This window comes from Pistacia vera, unplaced genomic scaffold (genome assembly GCF_008641045.1).
Source record: "Pistacia vera cultivar Batoury unplaced genomic scaffold, PisVer_v2 Contig913, whole genome shotgun sequence".
Lineage (NCBI taxonomy): Eukaryota > Viridiplantae > Streptophyta > Magnoliopsida > Sapindales > Anacardiaceae > Pistacia > Pistacia vera.
The window spans coordinates 553,626-564,373 of record NW_022196794.1 but is presented as its reverse complement, the minus strand read 5'-3'; the positions used below and the strand labels follow the sequence as shown (position 1 = coordinate 564,373).

Here is a 10,748-nt window from a genome sequence, read left to right as displayed (position 1 = left end):
CCAGTATTATCCTAACTTAGGGCACAGATAATACGGTAAGGTTATCATAGTATTGGATGACCCTGTCGAGAGGCAGTGACAGATCTCACTTGTCATGGTTGTTTGGTGACAACTTGGTGCAACACATGGGTGCTTGTTGTAGGCAAGTTCACCGAATCAGTCCACCGGAGGATTCCACATAGATGGTTATCCTAGTGTCTGTGAAACAAATCCTCCAACTAATGGTAATGCATGTGATCCTTATACTTGAGATCACCGAAGCGCCTTGTGCACCGATTTGTGTAGTTTGACACTAGCCCAACGTAGTCCTCTCAAGACTATCAGAATGGTAGTGGTTGGCTACATTGAAAAGTGTATCGAGATTATGGTGGATTGATAGAGGATTCATCACTCTAGGGTACGGGAGAAATTATCTCAATGAGTAATTCGGTAAATGGCAATGACATTAAATCTGTGGCCACAGTGGGATTGAGTTGTCGCTTAATCCAATCTATTCTGGTCGTTGGTCCAATAATCAAATATTGAGATATCAAGATATCCGAGGTTGACACTACTTCTATGCCTCAGCCTTGATGAGATAATAGATGATGAAATGATTGAATTGCACAGTAACCATGTTGTTGATAGGTTGCGATCTTGCAGAATTCGAATCTATTGGGTGGCCATGATGCTTGGCTAGAGGCCAATTTTGGTCTGTGTCTAATGGGACGATTGATTGATTGTCAATCGCGATAAGATTCACTGCCGATATGATAAGGAGCCTCCAGGTCATACACATAGAAGGCAGATTAAGAATAAAACTCATGATAAGGGTATTTTCGTCATTTATGATGAAAGAGCATTTTCATCTTTTAAGATGAAAGGGCATTTTGGTAATCTCACAGTGTTATTAAATTTACTGAGGTTGTTGCCTAAATTTAAACTAAATTAGTGAGATTATATATATTTAAATATTTAGTATATATATATAATATATATATATATATATATATAATATATATATATATATATATATAGATATATATATTTAAATATAAAGGATATTATCCAATATTAATGTTGATAGTGTGAATCCAAATTTTGTTTTTAAATCTGAATTGAAAATGCCATGTTTGGTTGCAATGGTAATCTATTCCAGTATTCCAATTGGAATAGATGGCTATTCCAATTTGGAATAGGGTTTTAGTATGAACTATTTAAGTGCAACTAAAATTAAAATGAAATGACATATTCAATTAAAAAAAAAACCCTAGCCTCCCTCTCTCTCCCAAATGTGAACCCAATTGTGAGAGAAATAATTTTTCTTCCAAGAAAAATTCTGTAGAAAAATCATTCTTGAAGTTGAGAGTTTTCCTAGCTTAAAAATCCCTCAATGGTAACCGACCTGTCTTCATGTGGATATCACGAGTGCAATTCTACTTTGGAGTGGTAGCGATTTCAACCTCAAATCGAAGGAGCCTCCAACGCTGGTATGAAATTTTATATCCTTTGATTTGGTTAATTTAAAATAATGTAAATAGGGCATAAAGATCTTGGTTAAGGTTTGCGGATCTAATTAATTTTTTTTTATTTCCGCTGCGTTTTATGGATCCGTTAACCTACACTGTTACTACCCAAAGCCGATTCCGACGGTGAAAATTCTCTCCATCGCTTCTATCTGAACCTTTACTCTCTACTCTACAAAACCCCTCTCACTCTGGCATCTGATTTCTTGCCGATTGTCGGCCACTGTAAAGCTAAGGTTTCCTATTCTTAGTTGATTTCTAATTGATTCTGACAGTGAATATTCAATCAGTCAACACCATTCGATCGACCTACCTCCACTATACAAAACCCCTCTTACCCTAGCTTCTGGTAACTCACCAAACACCGATTGAGAAAGTGAAGTATATTTTGGTATTAACAGAATATAAACTTTGGGTGGAAAGTGTAATTAAAGCAAACCTTGGGTAGGAACAAGTCGTTTACTCTTTTGTTTTCTTCTCAAAGTAGTTGTCTCAAATTAATAAAATTCTCTAAAAATTCTTTTTACATGCGCTGAAGTGTTGTTTCGGTGGAATAAGGATTAACTTAGGAAGTTCAGTAAGTTTAAACGTCTTCTTCTATTTTCTCATGCGTTAATCCTAATAGAAATAGGACTTTAATTTTAACTGAATTGTGGCTGATGAGGTTGGTTTTTGCATCAGAGTCTTTGGTAAGGGGTAGAATTGTTTGTCTTAAAAGTGCATGTTAGAACCATTACTTGTGTGGTTATTGTTCCACGATTAAAGTTGGTTATTTTGGTTTTTCAAGGACACGTATTTTCTAGAAACCGGGACATATAACACCATTTGAAAGTCTTTTGATTAACATTACTTATTAATTTGAAACTAAACACCAAGAGCATAAAGATGTAAAACCAAAATTTTAATTGTATTAATTTAAAGCCTTAAGCCTATGTATTCTTAAATTGATTTAGTTGCCCTAAGATGATTGAAAAGCCATAAAAATATTTTTAATCAATCTTTAGAAGGTCTGGATAGTTATAAAGCTTTTCTTATATTTTTCTAAAGCACATCAAATTGTTTTTATTTTCTTTAAGGATGAAATAAAAAAATAAAAAAAACTGAAATTCTAGACAGTGTATATGATCTGTGTTTGATGCACATTTTGAAGGGGTATTTGAACTCGTTTTTACTTGAAAACTTTTCTGGAAATCCGCCTGTATGTCTATTTAATTGTGTCCAGTGAAGGGTCTGCATGTGCACAACAGATTTTAATGGAGTTTCTTATGTTTTACCTTCAGGATTATGATTTAAAGTTTTCGTGGACTGTTAGAGGGTGCTTCTAAGAACATGATTTGATGTATTGATAATCCTAGGATTATACTGTTTTATCTAGGCTTTTTGACCGGATTTTAGATACTTCTTATTTCGTTTGTGCCTAAATTGCAACTTAATTTCATGTATTTTATGTTTTAGGCCAAAACGTGCAGTTAGAGCAAATAATGAGCGGAATTGAGTTTCTGGACCCAGAAGCAAGCAAATCTTAGGATTCCGGGAAGTTCTGAAGCGGATTAGAAGCACTATGAAGCTTGTTCCTATTTGAGAGCACCAAAGAATGAAAATTCAAGCAAGGAAACAAGCGAAAGGCAGTTCTGGAATTTCATAATTGTTCAGAAAAGTTCGCCGCGGCGAAGTTCTTTCTTCACCGCAACGATAATCTCTCAGGACAGAAAAAGAATTGTAAACCAACTAAACTTCTCCGCAGCGAAGTCTGCAAGTTTTAGTTTTTATTAAAACTATGCGTTTTAAGTTTAGGCGAGTCTTAGGTTTTTTTGGACCGACTATATAAGTGGGACTTAGTCATTTTAGTGGGGGTTTGGACATTTTTGGGAGAAAGAAGAGAAGATTGGAGATTGCACTCTTTGGATTCATCAAATAACGAAGATTTTGTTTTCTTTTCTTTATTCCAACATGTTGAATGTATTGTTTAATTTTTTTATTTCGATTTATGTTAATTTTAGTATGAACTAACTCACTTTTAGGTTAGGGTTTTGATGTAATTGAGATTTTTATGTTTAATCAATAAATTGATGTTGCTTTTACATTTGATTGCATGGATTGTGTGATTACTCTTGTTTTTATTGAAATTACTTGTTGAGCATGATGAGACTGAGAGGTGAATCATGTATTAGCTTCTTACGGTAATTGACATTGTTTTATTGAACGCTAGAGATAGGTTTGAGAATCAATGAAATCAATTTGGGACTCCATTTAGCTTAACGAACTTGGAACTATTAACCTTAAATTTGTTGGGTGCGGAAGCTTAATAGGAAAAAGTAGGAAAACATAGCCTAAGAAGATATGTTTTACACATTAGGGAATCCGATTTATAATCCGTGCATGCAAGTATAGAAATAACATAATTCGTAGATTAATTCATAAAATCCTAGTGAAGTCAAAACCCTAACCGTTTTGTTTAATCGATATTTCCCTTGAATTAGTTTTCCTGTCATTAATTAGTTTTTAAAGTACGTAGTAAATTTTGTTGTAACTTAGATTGTTTTCTCCCGCAAATCCAAACATCTTTCGGTTTCTCCAACTTGATAAACAACTAGTAAAATCAGTGCTTAACAAGCAATCTTCGTGGGAACAATACTCTACTTATCACTTTATTATTTTTTGCGACTAGTGCACTTCCTACACATTGCATGTTGTAGAATCAACGCATCATATGTCTGAGTATAGTTTATGATTGCTAGGACAGCGTAAGGTAATTGTGTTTCCTTGGACTTCATCCATTTTGAGGTAAGTAAAGACTTACACAAAGTGTTTTAAATTGTTTTATACTGAAAAATTTTATAAGATGATTGATGAGCTACGACAAATTCAACTTCTAAGGTGATAATGTTGTAATATGTAATAAAAAGAAGATATCAAAAAAATTGAAAAGACATTAATTCCAATACTTAGTGGGTACAATATTCTTTTACTTTAAACTTTTTTTCTTTTCTCAAGATTTGGCAAAATAAAGGATTAAGCTAAAAATTAAACAAACCTTCCCCTTAAGACCAGGAAGAAAAAAGAAAAAGACAAAGAGATGAAAAATGATTATTAGCAAGGAAAGTGAATGATATATTGACTAGAGGATTGATAGATTGATACTTGGTCTTGTAAAAGTGGAACATGGAAATTAAGGGTCAAAGAGAAAGTTGTACACTCTCATTACAACTTTGCAAATAGTAACTTAGTTAAATACAATAACACCCTTCATTTCAAATTAAAGTTGTTTGAAAGAAATAAACGTCTTGATATAAATTTGGTCAAGACCATACATATTCATTAGTGGATTAATTGTACTGGACTAAAGTATTATTTTATAATCTAGATCCAATGACGTATATGTATAGTCCTTGGATACTTTAAGTTAATTATTCTAGTTGGAAGTAGAATACTTTTGAATTTTGATAATACTTTTGAATTTTGATGATACTTTTTCTTTTTTGTTCCTTTTTCTTGACATTTTAAAAGATGTTTACTGAAAAGTCTGTTTAAATATTACAAACGCATTTAAAAATTTGCGGTTGCTTTCTTTATCTAAAACAATCTTTTGTTTTGGTACGTAGAATAAGAAAAGCACCATACTTTAATTTTTCACCGCAATCTTGTCGAGAATGGTGGGGAGATTTTGACAAAAAAGCTCTATCACATTTCAATGAAGTGACATCATTTTCTCTCTTTATACTATTATCTTTTCTCACCACTAGACGTCTTTGCCATTTAAATTAATTACGAGGCTGAGTAGTTGGCATCTTTTTAGGGATTGAAAATGATGTTCATAAGCTAGTAGCAACTATGGCGTTGGCTCCCCTGTTCAAATTGTATAGCGGGCTGCCTACTTTCCTGTGGATTTTTTTTTTTTTTCGCCCACTATAGTATTATTCCTATTTAAAATGTAGAGTTGGTACACTGATGGTGGTGTAGATTTTTTCCTCCAGTCTTTAGTAGTTTCAGGACAATTTATTAATCACAGCAATTTGATAGCACATTTTTCCTTAATATTGTTGTGAACCTTCAAATCCATGGCTTTATTTCATTCTTTTAGAGTTATTTCTATGGACATCAGGAAATCAGTCCTCATTTTTGAAGGGATTTTTAACTTTTTGGTTTCCGTCAAATACGGTTATTGGATTTTACTATATTTATGATCTTATATATACTGTTGCATATTCAAAATATATACATATACATAGAGCTGCATATTCATCATTGAATACAGGGAGAGACTAAAGAGAAGAGGAGGCGGCTTGTGGTTTGGAGAAGAATTAGGGATTTTTAAAATTACAAACATGTACCCGGTCCACCCGTTTACAAAATAGGTAGCTAGGGTTGGGTATGAGTCCAAAAAGAATAGACCTAATTATGTAAACCTATACCCTACATTATTTATTTGGGTACGGACTGACTCGTAAGTCCAAACCCATTTTATCAGGTCTATATATACACACAACTTGATGTAACACTATTTTCTTTTAATTGTCATACATACATCTTTATCAACTGTATTATTAATTGTTTTAAGTTTAACTTTTCCTTCATTTTGTTTACAATCTATTTGTATGGAGAAATAATTATTATTCTTGAAAAATATAATAATAAGGTGTCTTACAACCAACTGCCAAGTGCCCACAAGATCAACTATGACATATCCAACTTAATTTAACCTTGAAAAAGTTGTAAAAAAGAAAAAGAATCCACTTAAGAATGAAACTATATTTAATCATTCCCAAGGTGCTATCAAATGCAAGGTGATTTAAATTAGAGCTAAAGGGGATCGAAAGTTAATAATAAATATAATTTTTTTTTTTTCGCCATAGTAAAGTTAGATGTTTATGTGGATCCAAGAATCATTTCATAAAGATATGAAATATATTTTTTGCTTCCCTTAAAAAATAACAAGAAATATATATTTGTGTGAGGGAAAAAGATGGAGAAAGATAGTCAAAATCCCATGTGGGAAGCCATGATTGATGTGCCAATCAGTGGACGTTAGGTTTTGACTTTTTAATCCATAGGAGTATTTGTAATGTGTATATTAATAGTTTGAAAACATATATATATATATATATATATATATATATCAAAACATGTAAGGTTGTTATATAAATTTGTAAGAAATAATTTGTATACGTAATGTTGCTAAATAAAAGAAAAGCTAGGACCCAACCACTGGTTTCGTTTATAAATATGTTATAAATACTTTGTTGTTGAACTGTAGGAACTAGGAAGACTGTTATATGAATACTTTTATGGATTTGTGATTGGTTGGATGATATAAATCAGGAGGTTTGGTTTAAATGTGGGTCTAATGTGAATGTGCATAGGCTAGTCACCAAAAGTCGTTATTGGTTGTCCTCCAGTTTCAACTTTCACAATCAGGATTTCTCCCTTCTCTCCCCAATTCCACAACCTACTATAATTTTACTACACGGAGACATAATAAAAAAAAATAAAAATAAAAATAAAAAATCTAATCAAATAGGTATGGCATCTTCAGTATCTGACTCTCTTCATTCCAGAACGCATCATGCCTAAGAAACAGAAATTAACAGACATGGGTAATTCTGGTTTTGCTTTATCTTTCCTTGTCTCGTTTACGTTCTCTCTTTTACTCTCAGTTTGTGGAGACACAGAGCTGAGAGCTCTTTTAGAGGTAAAAGCGTCTTTGGACCCAGAAAACAAGCTGTTGAAGTCATGGACAGAGAATGGAGATCCATGTAGCGGTTCATTTAAGGGAATAGGATGCAACGAGCATAGGGAAGTGGCAAACATTTCGTTACAGGGAAAGGGTTTAAGTGGCAAGTTATCGCCTGCTTTTTCAAGTCTCAAGTCTTTGTCTGGTCTGTACTTGCATTACAATAATTTGTCTGGAGAGATACCGAAAGAGATTGCCAACCTCACTCACTTAACTGATTTGTATCTGGATGTCAATGATTTATCTGGGAGTATTCCTCCTGAGATTGGGCACATGACCAACTTGCAAGGTTAGTTGATAATAATATTGCTTTTCAACAAATCATTCTTTTTGTTGGTATTTTCTGTATAGATATGAACTGTTACTTGTGCATTAAGTTTAATTTCTTTTCATCTGAAGAGAATTATTTGTGTGGCACAACTATATAAGTCAATGGAGTAAAGAAACTCATGGGGGCTTAGTCGCTTGTGCCAGGCCTGTGGTTTGCTCCCACAAGGCTGGAGTTCAAGCCCCCTTATGGGCACATGAATGATCAAAGACCATTGTTTTCCACCTCCCAAAGATTGTAAGGTTCAGTGGGGGCTCCAGTTTCGAAGCCGAACTTGCGAAAAAATGCCAGGGGATTTTTGGATTTTGAAAAAAAAAAAAAAAATGGAGTAGAGAAAAACTTTTAACTCTCTCTCTCCGCTTGTAAATGTTTTTGATTTCCTGTTTTGGGGATTAATATAATAGGATCAAAGTTAATTTTAGGTTCTGCTGGTCATCATTTGTTTCAAAGCCTAGTTGATAACTCTAGTAGGCAAATGTGATGTTTATGGCTAACAAATATAGTACTTTGTTAGTTTCAGGGCGTAATTTAAATAGACTAGGTAAAATTTGAGTAACATTTCATTGTGGGCCATGAATCTATAGTTCTCTGTTGAAATGATGAAGATATCAAAAATTCAACTTAATGGGATTTCGTGTATTGTAGTTTTACAGCTATGTTGTAACCAGCTGACAGGGAATTTGCCTGCCCAAATACGGTCCTTGAAGAGCCTAAGTGTTCTTACATTGCAGCATAACAGATTAACTGGTGAAATTCCTACAAGTCTGGGGAACTTGGGGATGTTAAGCAGGCTTGATTTGGGCTTCAATAGCTTCTTTGGTCCAATTCCTCGAGGCTTAGCACTTAATCCACGATTGGAAGTGCTAGATGTCCAAAACAATACTCTTACTGGGATTGTCCCTCCTGGTAAGTTTGTTTCTACCATTCTTGCTTATTGGTTGGAAAATTCCTTTTATGATCTCGACTTATTTTAGTTCTTGATAACTGGAAATGAAGGTTTAAAGAGATTAAATGGAAGATTCCAGTGTCAAAACAACCCCGGTTTGTGTGGAGTTGGGTTTGTTTCATTGAGAGTTTGCACTGCTTTTGATAATATGAACATCAACCAGGTTGAGCCCTTCGGATCACATGCAAACAATACAGCTTCCATCGACATCCCTGAGTCTACAAATTACCAGGCACAATGCAATCAAACACATTGCTTAAGATCATCAAAATTACCAAAAGTTTTTATTGTTGCTGGGGTTGTTACAATCACTTTCACATTAGCAGTTACCGGATTTCTGACCCTTTTTCGCTACCGTAGGCAAAAACAAAAGATTGGGAATACGAAAGAGTCTTCTGAAGGTAGACTTAGCACAGATCTGGCTAAGGAGTTGAATGGGAATGGTGCCTCTCCACTTGTGAGTCTTGAATATATTCATGGATGGGACCCCTTGGGTCATGGTCTGCATGGCAGTGGATTCTACCAAGAGCAACTAAATAACTTTAGGTTCAACCTGGAAGAGGTTGAATACGCAACCCAGTGCTTTTCTGAGGTGAACTTATTGGGAAGGAGCAAGTTTTCATGTGTTTATAAAGGAATTCTAAGAGGAGGTAGTGTTGTAGCTATTAGAGAATTGTGGACCAGCTTGTAAATCTGAGGAGGCTGAATTTGTAAAGGGGTTGAAATTATTGAATTCAATAAGACATGAAAATTTGTTATGTGCTGCGAGGCTTTTGTTGCTCAAGGGCAGAGGAGAATGTTTTCTCATCTATGATTTTATCCCCAAGGAAAGCTCTCTAGATATCTTGATGTGGATGTGAAACTGGAAACACTTAGCACTTGACTGGTCCACAAGAGTTTCCATTATCCTTGGCATAGCAAAAGGTCTGTTGCTTTATTATCATTCACCATACTTTTAACTGCTACTATGCAGTTTGCATGATGAAGAAATCTTTTAACAACAGTCTGTTTCAATTGAATCATTATATTTCTTTTCGATCAGGTATTGCATATTTACATGGCAGTGAATTGAACAAGCCTGCCATAGTTCACCGGAACATATCTGTTGAGAAGATTCTCCTTGACCAGCAGTTCAACCATTGATTGCAGACTGCAGCCTTCATAAACTTCTTGCAGATGACATTGTCTTTTTAGCTCTTAAAACTAGTGCTGCGATGGATACCTAGCTCCAGAGTATGTTACCACAGGCCATTTTACTGAAAGAGTGACGTATTTGCATTGAGTGATCATCCTCAAATTCTCTCCAGTAGCTACTGCTCAGCAGCTCTATGCGAGTGGCAGCCGAATCAGGTATATTTGAAAATTTCTCGTAAGAATCTGAAGGGTAATTTTTCAGAGTCAGAGGCAGCTATGTTGGGGAAAATTGCGCTGGCTTGCACCCAGGGCTTCCTGAAACAGACCTAGCATGGAAGCGGTAGTTGAGGAGTTAACAATTGGAACCGCAGCACCAGTGATGGCCACATTTTTATTCCGCTGTTGATGATCAGGGAGATGGACCTCACTGAAAGGAGGAGCTCTTGCTAATTGTTTTCTTATATCTAGAGCCCACAATGGTTCTAAGGCTTACTGTGAGCTTTAAAAGTTGTTGATTCTTGTAAATTGAGTTGCTCCACTGAAAATTCGTGGCGGATAAAGTCCTCTTGTGTGTATTATTAAAGATAACTTTACCTCTGACTTGGTGAAATGCTGGCTAAACATCATGAAGTAAAAGCTGGGAAAAGAAAGCTTTATATCTTTAGATTTTGTTTCATCTCTAAAGGTGTTTCTTCAGTATAAACTTTTGACAGACAAACCATTCAAAATTAAACTCGCTATAGTTTATTTGAAACATAATCTATAGTAGACATCTAGGTAACGGCTAAGGAACTAGACCATGTATTTTGAAATGAAACAGAAATGCTCCACCTTCCTGTCCGCTTAGCTACTAATTTCAGCCAACACTTAAATTCTGTTCAAGAAAAACACTATAGCAATTTGCTTCCTGATGGAAAAAATTTGGAGTCTCACAGGAGACATCCTAGGAAGACGCAACTTCAGGATTAAGCAGAGTCCTACTTTCTCAACTTTGAATCATCAATTCCAGCTAAAAGAAGTTTTGATTCATACTAAAAGTAATCGACTGAGAAACGATAATTTTCTTGGAACTCAACCCACTGCAGACTAAGGGTTATATCAGTT

At 34.7% G+C, this 10,748-nt stretch overlaps 1 pseudogene; it reads left to right on the top strand.

Annotated features, from left to right (window-relative positions):
• Positions 1-6,903: 6,903 nt before the first annotated feature.
• On the top strand, positions 6,904-10,050 carry LOC116119956 (annotated as a pseudogene).
• The last annotated feature ends 698 nt before the right edge of the window (positions 10,051-10,748 follow it).